Consider the following 10,273-nt stretch of genomic DNA (forward strand, 5'->3'; position numbering starts at 1 on the left):
CGGTGTGCATAGCATCGCCAGGCTGTGAGGACAGCTCTTGCTCTTAGCCGGATATGCCCTAGCAAGGTCCTACAGCTTGTGTGCTGTCTTGTGGTCTGTCTGCCTCCAACACTCTCTGGTGACAGCCGTCTTTGCTCCTGGGAGACCACACGTTGATGCTGCTGAGGGAGAAATTCCTCTATCGGGTGGCAGGTTGGGCTAGTTGACTTTCTAGGCACCTTCCATCTTCAAGATTCTGGGAGCCCAGGCAACCATAGAAGGTGATCGGGAGAACAGAGCCCAAGAACTTCTCTGGGTGGAGGCAGATGATGGCAGAGCAGGGAGTCCTTGGTAGATGGGACTCCGCTGGATGTTTAGGCTTCCACCGGGTTATAGGATTGAGACTGTCAGGACGGAGGATGGTGAGCCCAAGGAAGGAGGGGGGAAGTGTGTGGGTTGTAGGACTGCAGAGCCCCCTGCTGAGAAACTGAAGTCCCTTAGGCTCCCAGGTAAGAGGGAGGAAGTAAAGGGGGGGGGCGGAGGGGGAAGATCTGACTCATGCTAGTGTTGACAAATAGGCTGGATTCCTTTAACTCCGCTGGACTTTGCCCTTTCAGGATGTACAGCCAGCGTCAGCACACTGCTAATGGGGCTTTGAGAGTCTCCTTTTGATGAGCGCGTCCCAGAAAGCAGGTATTAGCCATTTCTGCTGGGGAGGCAATGAAGGCATTTGCAGCTGAAATCGGCTTTCCTGGATGCCCTAATAAAGCAGAGACTTTCAAAGCCCCATTAGCAGTGTGCTGACTGCAGCTTTACATCTGTACTAGCCCAGTTCAGGAGGGGAGCTTTGGACACTCATATCCCAAACCCTAATGAATGAACTGCCTTCAGACCAAAGGCAAGCTCCTTTTCCATCAATAGGCTGTGAGCTACTTAGAGTAGAGAAGTTTCTCACTATCTCGGGGGCCCAGTATGGTGCCCGGCACAAAACAGACTCTCAATAAACCCTTAGGAATTGGTAAATGTCTTTGTGTGTGTGTGGGGGGGGGGGGGGGCGGTGTCTTCTGCTAAAGGGACTTGGAGCGTCACATTGTGGACAGCTTCAGGCATGGCACTGGCCCTCAGTGAACTCTCAGTATGTTTATGAACTGGATGAATGACAGGTGGGGGAAGGGGGAAGAGAAGGGACAGTGTGAAAGATAAGGAAAAGTGGCTCTTTCCCATGTCCTCCACCTGCCAGTTCCTAAACTCTATTTCTCTCTCAGCCAGGAGTCACCGAACTTCTCTGTAAGTAGCAGACCCCACAGCCTCCATGTCACCCTGGAGTGAAGCCAGAGGACCTTTCTCTTGTTAAGCCTCAAAGGTGGGAAGTGGCATGGGGACAGGAGGTGGCCCTCATTGCCAGGCTCTTTTACAGGTTGTGTGTGCCAAGGAACTAACACTGACAGGGTGATCTTGCTTCTGGGTGAGGTCGCTGAGCCTCTCAGAAGTTCCGTGCCTTGTCCAGATTCACACAGATGTAAATGATGGAGCCAGAATTCAAATCCAAAATCAGGCTGCCTGCTAAGCTCGTTGTCCATCAACATCATCCTCCTCCACAGTCCAAAGTCAGTTCCTGGGGAATCGGTGGGTGGCCCCATGCAGCTTCCCTGTTAGCCACCAGCTTCTACCCGACCAGACAGTGTTTCTCTGGATGGGTCTGCCCACCACACCTCTCATCTCTTTCTGAATGCATGTGGTTTCAGGCGAGACCTTCCAAGATGGCCCTGGAAAGGGAAATAAATAATACATACATAGGTGGAATGACAGAGGTAAATAGACAAATATCTCATTGGCCAGAGCCGCCTGCCCTTGTATGTTTATCCCGGGTGTTTGTCTGACTCCTCCCGCGCCGGGTCTTAGGAAGGTCTTCTGTGAGCCGCTGGCATGTGACTGGGGCTCTTTGCCCTGTTGTTCTGCCATTTGAATATTTCCAGTCAGGATTTAGTCACTGCACATCTTTGAGAGTCCTCTAATCAGAGAAATTAACTCTCATCAGACACAGGAATTAATCTTTGTTAGTGTTGTTGTCAGTCTAACTTCGCCTTCCTTGGTGCCAGACGCGGAGGGCATGCCTTAGGAGGGAGTGGCCACCATGCCTGCCGAAGGCCTCAGTGGGGGCCCATAGGGCTTCACCTCAGGAATGGAAGCTGGCCTCTCCTTCCACCCGAGTTGAGAGGTACGTGGGACCCCTGATAGTTTCTGCGCTGGTGTTCCGCACGGGGCAGTGCCGGGTGCAGGCTTTAAAATCCACTAAGTGGGGGTGCCTGGGTGGCTCAGTCGGTTAAGCGGCCGACTTCGGCTCAGGTCATGATCTCGCGGTCTGTGAGTTTGAGCCCCGCGTCGGGCTCTGTGCTGACAGCTCAGAGCCTGGAGCCTGTTTCAGATTCTGTGTCTCCCTCTCTCTGACCCTCCCCGTTCATGCTCTGTCTGTCTCTGTCTCAAAAATAAATAAACGTTAAAAAAAATTTTTAAAATAAAAAAAATAAAAAAAATAAAAGCCACTGAGTGACTAGCACATATGAATGATGTCATGGTGGGCAGGGAAAGGCAGTCCTTTGGGAAGGATGCCAGATCAAAATGGCGACTTAGATGTTGGCACATGATGGGGGGCAAGGAGTTCTTTAACAGTCACTAGTTTGTTAAAAATACACATATGTGTGTATATCTTCAACAACCTTCAATGGGTGTGTGTGTGATGGGGTGAGGTGGGGGAGCAAAGGGTGTGGGGACAGACACCCAACAGCATTTGTGAAAAGTTTGGAGCCCACATCAGGGCTCACAGAATTTTACCAACTTCAGGCCTAGAAAACATATAAATATCAAAGAATATCAGATTGCTGCAGAGTAAATAAACATGATGTTAATACCATATTCCGTAATATATATTTCATGTCCTCTCATTTGCTCATGAAAAATATATTACGGAGAATTGTCTGTTAACATCACACTTACTCACACGGCAACACTTGGTTTTGTTAATGTCAAGCTATCCGTATACTCGTCGCTCGTCATCATTTGTTGTCATGTACATTCTACAGCAGGTTTTTTCTTAAGCGACACCATCCTCTTGCGCATGTACTTCTTTTTTTGTGGTTAGAAAGCCTGAGGGTCTTTGTTCCTGAGTGTTTCTGAGTGCTAGCCTGGGAATCAGGAGAGATGCCTTCCCTCTTGCTTTGTCATAGTGTGCTCTGTGCCCTTGGAAAAGTCACTTCCCTCTGCAACCCCATCTGTAAACCGTGGTTCTTAGACAAGATCTTTCGTGAGCCTTTGAGGAGCTTGTGAGTAAGTCGAGCAGGGGAATGGCCTTAGCTCTCTGTGGTGGAGAAGAAAGGGGATCGGCGTTTTTTTGTTGGGGTTTGTTTTGTTTTTAACAATTTGGGGCACAGTGGCCAGAATTTATGCCACTTCCAAGGCCACATGTCAGAGCCACAGGAGTATCCCACCTGGATAGGGCTCTCTGTTTCACACTCTCCATTTCTTGGATGATTGCTTTCTCTGCTACTGGGATTTAAAAAAAAAAAAAACCTTCAAGACAAGTCACTTTCTCATTGGCCTGTGACATGCTACATGAACCATCTATATTACGGATGCAACCACGGATGCCGCCAACGTTGATTCATACCTTGGTGACCTCATGGATCACTGACAGCCAGGTCACCTGGCAGGCTGCCTGGAAGTCACCGGGGCCTGTCGGAAGCCCCAGCCGCACCTCCATTTTGCAGGTGCCCACAGGCCTGGAGGCTACCCTTGGGCTTCCAGCCTACTATTGTCAGCCTAAGGAACAATCGCATCCTTAAATCAAAAGTCAGGAATTCTAGGAGGAGCGGTGTGGCTCACAGAACCGAGTGGTCACTTGCAGAAGCACAATGAGATAACAAAGTCTCTTTCAGACACCTTTTCATAATCCAAAGCCCTAGGTAGCCGAGAAACAATGCACTCGGCCCGCCTGAGTTCTCGCTATCTTGTTGACAGAAGCATTCACTGCGAGGCTTCCTGGGCATCCTATTATGGGGGAAAGGAGGGCTCTGACCACTTCTGCATAGTGTAGATTAATCTGTGGGCTGCATGACACCTTCACTTTGTGGTCTTTGTCTCCTCTGGTGTCACGAGGGAGGGTGAGTTGTTCTCGCTGGTTTTGGACACTTGCTTTTTAATCTTTTTTGCTGCCTTTGATTTTTACTTTTGGCTCCAGGGAGGACGGGTTGTCATGGATAGAGCCTTGTGCCTTGTTTAGCATGCTGTGTGATGGAGGAGTGTAACTCTGAACGCTTACCAGCGGGTTCACGGCCAAGGTTATCACATCTCCCTTCTTGGCCTTCATGCTCAAATGATCTCATCTGATCAAACAAGGAACAGAACTGCAAAACACTCCCCCCCTCCCCAAAACATAACCTCCTCCACTACCACCACATTCCTAACCTCCCCTTGCCCAAGTAGAGTTGCAGGAGACTGGAGACGGATTAAAGGAAAAAGTTGAGTAATAGAGGTCAATGTCATTTTCTGAGAACACTGGTCTTTAGATATCACTTAGCATTAGAAAAACTCACCATTTCTCAAACTTGCAAATTAACCCCCCTACTTAGAGCTTGGGTCTTAAAAAAAAATCTTTTTTTTTTTTTAATGTTTATTTATTGTTGAGAGAGAGAGAGAGAGAGAGAGAGAGACAGAGTGGGGGCGGGGCAGAGAGAGAGGAAGACACGGAATCCGAAGAAGGCTCCAGGCTCTGAGCTGTCAGCACAGAGCCCGACACGGGGCTCGAACTCACAAAGATCATGACCTGAGCTGAAGTCGGATGCTTAACTGACTGAGCCACACAGGTGCCCCTAGAGCCTGGGGCTTAGAATAATGCTACACCCTTAAAATATACTAGTAACGGGACTAAATTTAAAATACAATTTCTCTCCTTTCCTATGTTCTGTGAGAGTCAGTGAGCAATGCCATAGAGAAAAAACAGTGGTTTTGAAATTGGATTGGAATTTGTCTGCATTCCCACCATCTCTACATCCCCATTTGCCCCATTTACAAGGGGTAAAGTGGGGGTGCTAATACCTTCTGTGTTCTTATTGTGACGTTTCCAGGGTGTAAAGAGCGTGGCACACAGTAGGTGTTCAGTAAACACGAGGGCTACTTATATGGGATAAATAGTTTCAGAGCAATGTGGCCAGCCCTCTCTGTCCAGATGTGCCAAGGATCGACAATCGAGGTGAGTGACACATTTGATCTGTGAGTGGCAAGGAGGGCAGATTTTCCTCCCTGGGGCTCCCTGTGATTTGTCAGGGGGATGCCTGACTGCCTTGCTGTAGGTAAAGAAATCAGCCTTTCTATATTTTTCTAGGTAGAGAGGGATAGTGGTGGCTTGGGTCCTGCCGTGTGAGATTTATCTGGCTTGAAAAAAGACCACTGGCCACCATCCCTTATCAAAACCCCTCGGGGCCAGATACATTTCCAAATTCAGAATTTTTTAGGTTTTTAGAAAAGCAATAGGGTACAGTGACAATATGTTATGTAACACCCCCAGCAGAGTCTGGGACAGTCACTGGTAAGGAAAAACCATTCAGATTTGTGCAGCAAATACTCATCCTAAGTGGGATAAATGAGGTCTACAAAGAAACCCAGGGCAGTCCGGGTCAGGTTTTACTGCCAAGCGAGTTAGGAAAAATCTTTCAGTAGTCAGAGCTTTTTGGATTTCAAAACTGCAGATTGCTGATTTATAATAATACTAGAGGAGATGATAAGTAATAACAACAGTTGCATTTAATAAGTGTTTTTCTTGTGCCAGGGACTCCAAGTGCCTTATGTATATCTTCTTATTTTGTTCTCTAATGACAGTCCTGCTCAGTTGGTTTCATTATCTTCCTTTTAGCGACGAGGAGAGTAAGGCTCAGAGATACTAAGAAACTTGCCCCAGGTCACACAGCCCAGAAATGACAACTATAGAATCTGAACCTAAGACCAGCAGATTGCAGAGCCCACGTGGTAGAATAGATGAATGTTTTCCTCGCATGGTAGAGGTGGCCTTACCCTGGAGTCCGGAGAATTTGGCTTACAGATGATGGAGTATTTGCAAGGGTATTTGAGCCAGGCTGGAAGTGTCGTGGCTGAGAGGTATGAAGGGAAGAGGGGTGAAGGGAGTGTGGATGGCACAGATGCGGCCGTTTTAGAATTGGCAAGCAGGCTACATGAATGCTCGCCCAGCCCAGACAGCCATTGACCTTGGTCGGGTTTCCTACACTTGAGGAAAAGCTTCCTTCAGCTTCGAGAGGCTTTACTTGGAACTCAGCTGTCCCGAAAGGGTAAGCGACCTGCCTCAGGCTCAGACCAGGCCTCCTCTCTGTGTGTGACCTCTATTGTGTGGGTAGAGTACTACAGCGGAGGGGGGGGGGGAGGGGAGTCCTAATGAGCCTTAATGTGGGAGGAAATGGCCATCCTAAAAATAACGCCAGGCCCTGTGGAGTAATGACATCATTAGCCAACTCCAGCCTTGAGGGATTCTAAGCACTTTTGACTAGACGTTTCATTTTAGCGCGAGATGTATCAAGTAGATCTGTTCTGCTTGTCAGCCCAAGCAAGGGTTGCAAGGCAAGAACTAAGTGAAAGGCGCCCGTGAAGGGCCGTGACACTTCCTTTAATCACATTTTACATAATTGGAATAGTTGCTATTTCAGAATCTTTGGCTGGGCAGTCTTCATGACCACAACAAAACAGACCTGAGAAGAGAAGAAATTCTACGGTCTGGAGAGGACTTGACATTTCCACTTAATTCTGAGTCTCCGGGAGGAGAAGGGGCCCTGGGAACCTGACCGACCGAAAGCTGTGGAGAAAGACAGAAGTAGATGTGATGGAGAATTCCTCCCCACCAGGACTGACTTTCTCTTTTCAGCTGACGAGTGGGCAGAAGGCTTTCTCCTCCCCCTGGTCCTTGGCCTCACGGGACGGTGCATGAAATAGCCCTCCCTCCACGTAGCCTCCTCTGCTAGACTGTGAACCCCGTCAGGTCAGATTGGGCCCATCCAGACCTTCACTCCCAGCGCTCGGCAAGGCACGTGGCAGAGAGTATAACTCTTAGTAAAAATGTGTTCAATTAGATCAAACGACTGTGAATTCATTTTATAAATGGTGGGGGATTATTTTGCATATCTCTGTTTGTTCACTTGTAACAGGCTGTCATTCATATACGCCAACCCCCAGAAGAGAAGAGAAGGCCAGCCCCGCTCCCAGAAGGCATAGCTGTGAAGTGCGCTTTGGGCTCGGAGCATCTTAGGCTCCTGTCCTGTAAGTAACGACGAAGAACCTTCGTGTCTCCCATCTTCACGGAACAGATGACATTAAACCTGATCGTGTTTCCAAGGCAAATCAGTCCACTATCAAAACCCAGACCTGAGGGTTCCCCCCTTTCGCATTTCACCAGTCCTGCGGTGAGCACGGCCATGGGCTCGCCGTGGGCTCACTTCCCCCGGGGGGTGCAGGAAAGGTGAAGTATGACCACTCTCTGTGTCTGGCCACGTACTTGTTTCTCCCCAGAACAAAATGTCTGTTTCCGCTGCTTCCCTCTCTCCTCCCTCCCTCCTGTGCCCTCCTTTCCCACTTGCAGTCCTGCTCGGCTTTCCCTCTCTTTGCTCTGGCCCCCTGGGGCCTGTCATAATTAGAAAAGGAGGAAGGAGGGGAGCCATCGGAGCCCATCAGGGCTTTTGAGGGAGCTGGGACTGCGTGCTGGGGACCTGGGGCTGCAGAGGTTTCATTGTCTTTCTTCTTTTCTACCCACAGTACCTGTCAACACAGGAGGGCCCTGCGGAAGGTCAAGGAGGGTGCAGTGCCAGAAATCCATGGCTCCGCGTGGAGATATGCGTGTGGAAAAGTGTGTGTGAGTGTGTGCGGAAAGATGTGTACGACTGTGGTGTGGATTTACGGCATGTTGTGCCTCTCCTTCAGATGGGGGAGCCATGCAGCAAGGGGGTTTGTGTTGTTGGAAACCACAATCCGCGTCAACTTGGGGAGTCCACATTCTCTAGCGACTCTCTTTGTGCTCTCCCGTTTCCCGTCCTCACCTTGCCCCTCCCCAGGTCCTCTGTTCTACCTTCATAATGAAAGGAATGGGGCACTTGCAGTAAGTGGGAAGAGCCGTCCCAGGGCTTTTCTGCCTGTCCCCCAACACCAGCTCTTGGCATGAGCTGAGTGTGCTCCTGCTCTGTGTGGTCACACACAGGACACGGATGCAGGGCTCCCAGCTCCTGCTGGGCCACAGCCTCGCTCCTGTGCTGGCATTTTCCTGGGCGATGCTGAAGGGATCATCAATCTGTCTCCTTGCTGCTTTTCTGCCCAGCCCAGGGGACGACTCTGGCCTATAAATCAGCTCAGGACTGAGTGGGAGAATCAAGGAAGGGATAGGGTAAGGAGGAAAAAAGCTACTCAGAAAGGAGATAGACCTGATGCGAGGCCTGCAAAGTCAGGGCAGGAAGGGGGGCTGATCTTTTGAGGAAATAACACGAAGAGAAAAAAGTGCACCAACGCGGCAGGGCCAGATCTGGGACAAAGGAGATCTAGAATCTGGTCTTCAAGATGTTATTCTAAGCTTCTCGCTTCAGCTAATCTCTCTGGGCTACAACGAGGCCATCTGTTAAGGTGGGATCTCACCATGCCCTCACTCAGCATTGTGCATTCCTGGGAACTAGAGCATGTGCGGAGAAACAAAACAAATTCGTACGTGCAAATTATTCAAACCTTACATATTTGCTCATGCAAGTTAATTAATAAAAAGTACCCATGGTGAAGATTTCTAAACAGTGCTGTAAGTACAGGGAGGCAGGAGGGCCAGTGGGAAGAGCATGGGCCTGGAAGCCAGCCTGTTTCTGATTGCCTGAGTCTCTGGATACCAATCCACTAACCCTTGGCCAACAGCTCTGTTCTCTCTTCAAGATCGGTTTGAACTCCAAACTTGCGTGACGAAGCTACGTATCCCCGCTGTGATATGTAACACCCACATTTTTCTCGTGACTCTTCCACATCCTGGCAATGGTTGACGGGCGCCATGGCTTGGAGGAAAAAGGTGGGGTCCATCCCTTTGGATGTCAGCTCTAGCCCAATGCTCTCCAGGCATGTGCTTGACCATCTCTTCTGGGGCAAAGTCTGCCTCGGGGGCTTTTATATTTGGAGAGGCAGTTTGGTAGCTTGAATAGCTCAGGCTCTGGAAACAGAGAGACTTGCTTTTAAAAGCTTCCTCTCCCATGTGGCCCCCAGGGGAGATCTTTAGCCGGTCTGAGGCCCTGTTACCACATCTGGATCACAATACCCGCCTTGTTCATTTTTTGTGAGCTTTAACATAGTGCAAAGAGAGCACAGAGCATAGTTCCTGGAGCATAGAGGCACTCAATGAATGGTAATTATTCCTATGATTGGACCATTGAAGCCGAAGCCTGGGAAGGAGAGAAGAAGAATGGGAATGAATCTATCCTTCAGGCTGATGTCTCCCAGACCAGGGAAAGCATGTGTGCACACGTGTGTGTGTGTGCACACGTCTGGCTCTGTGCATACGTATGTGTGAGAGCAAGTGTACAGGTGTGTGTAAGAATGTGGGAGGATATGTGCACATGTGTGTACGTGCACACGCACAGGTGAATGTGCACACATATGTGGCTGTGTGTGAGCGTGTGGATGCGGATGTGTGTGTTGGGGTTACATACTTAGCAGTTCTCCAAGTGGACTTTGCCTTTGTACATGCTCCTCTCTCCTCCTGGAATGTCCTTGTCTCCTCCCACACCTCCTGAAGGCCTACTAATTTATCGAGATGCCACTCCGACCATCACCTCCTTGTAGCCATCCCTGAGCTTTCTGGGAAGACTTGGTCATTCTGTACTGGCTTTCTTCTGCCTTTACCTGGGGAAGCAGCAGCAGGTGGAGGGGTTACCGAATGGGCTCTAGGCTCACATACCACAGATGTGAATTTCAGCTCTTCAACTTGTAGCTAAGTGATCTCAGATGAGTTACCTGACCTTGACCTTTGGAAGCCCCAGCTTCCTCATCTGTAACCTGGAAATAATAGTAGTATCTTCCTCATAGGCCTGATAGGAGGATTAAACAATATAATGCATTTAGAGCGTTTCGCACCAATATAACGGTACGGAATAAGCGCTCGGTCCACATCAGGTATCACCATTACTCCTATTATTGTATTTGCTATGCGGTATTGTAATGCTAGAATGTTTTATTTCCATATGCGTTTCCTCAAACCTTTGAACTCTTTGAGGGCAGGGACTCT

General features: G+C 49.2%; 1 long non-coding RNA gene across 1 annotated transcript; it reads left to right on the forward strand.

Annotated features, from left to right (window-relative positions):
* The first annotated feature begins 216 nt into the window (after positions 1–216).
* Positions 217–7,054, forward strand: LOC122231393. Its single transcript, XR_006208612.1, has 3 exons — positions 217–488; positions 1,245–1,342; positions 6,902–7,054. It is a non-coding gene; the product is annotated as an uncharacterized LOC122231393 (long non-coding RNA).
* Positions 7,055–10,273: the final 3,219 nt, after the last annotated feature.

This window comes from Panthera tigris, chromosome D1 (genome assembly GCF_018350195.1).
Source record: "Panthera tigris isolate Pti1 chromosome D1, P.tigris_Pti1_mat1.1, whole genome shotgun sequence".
NCBI classification, from domain to species: domain Eukaryota; kingdom Metazoa; phylum Chordata; class Mammalia; order Carnivora; family Felidae; genus Panthera; species Panthera tigris.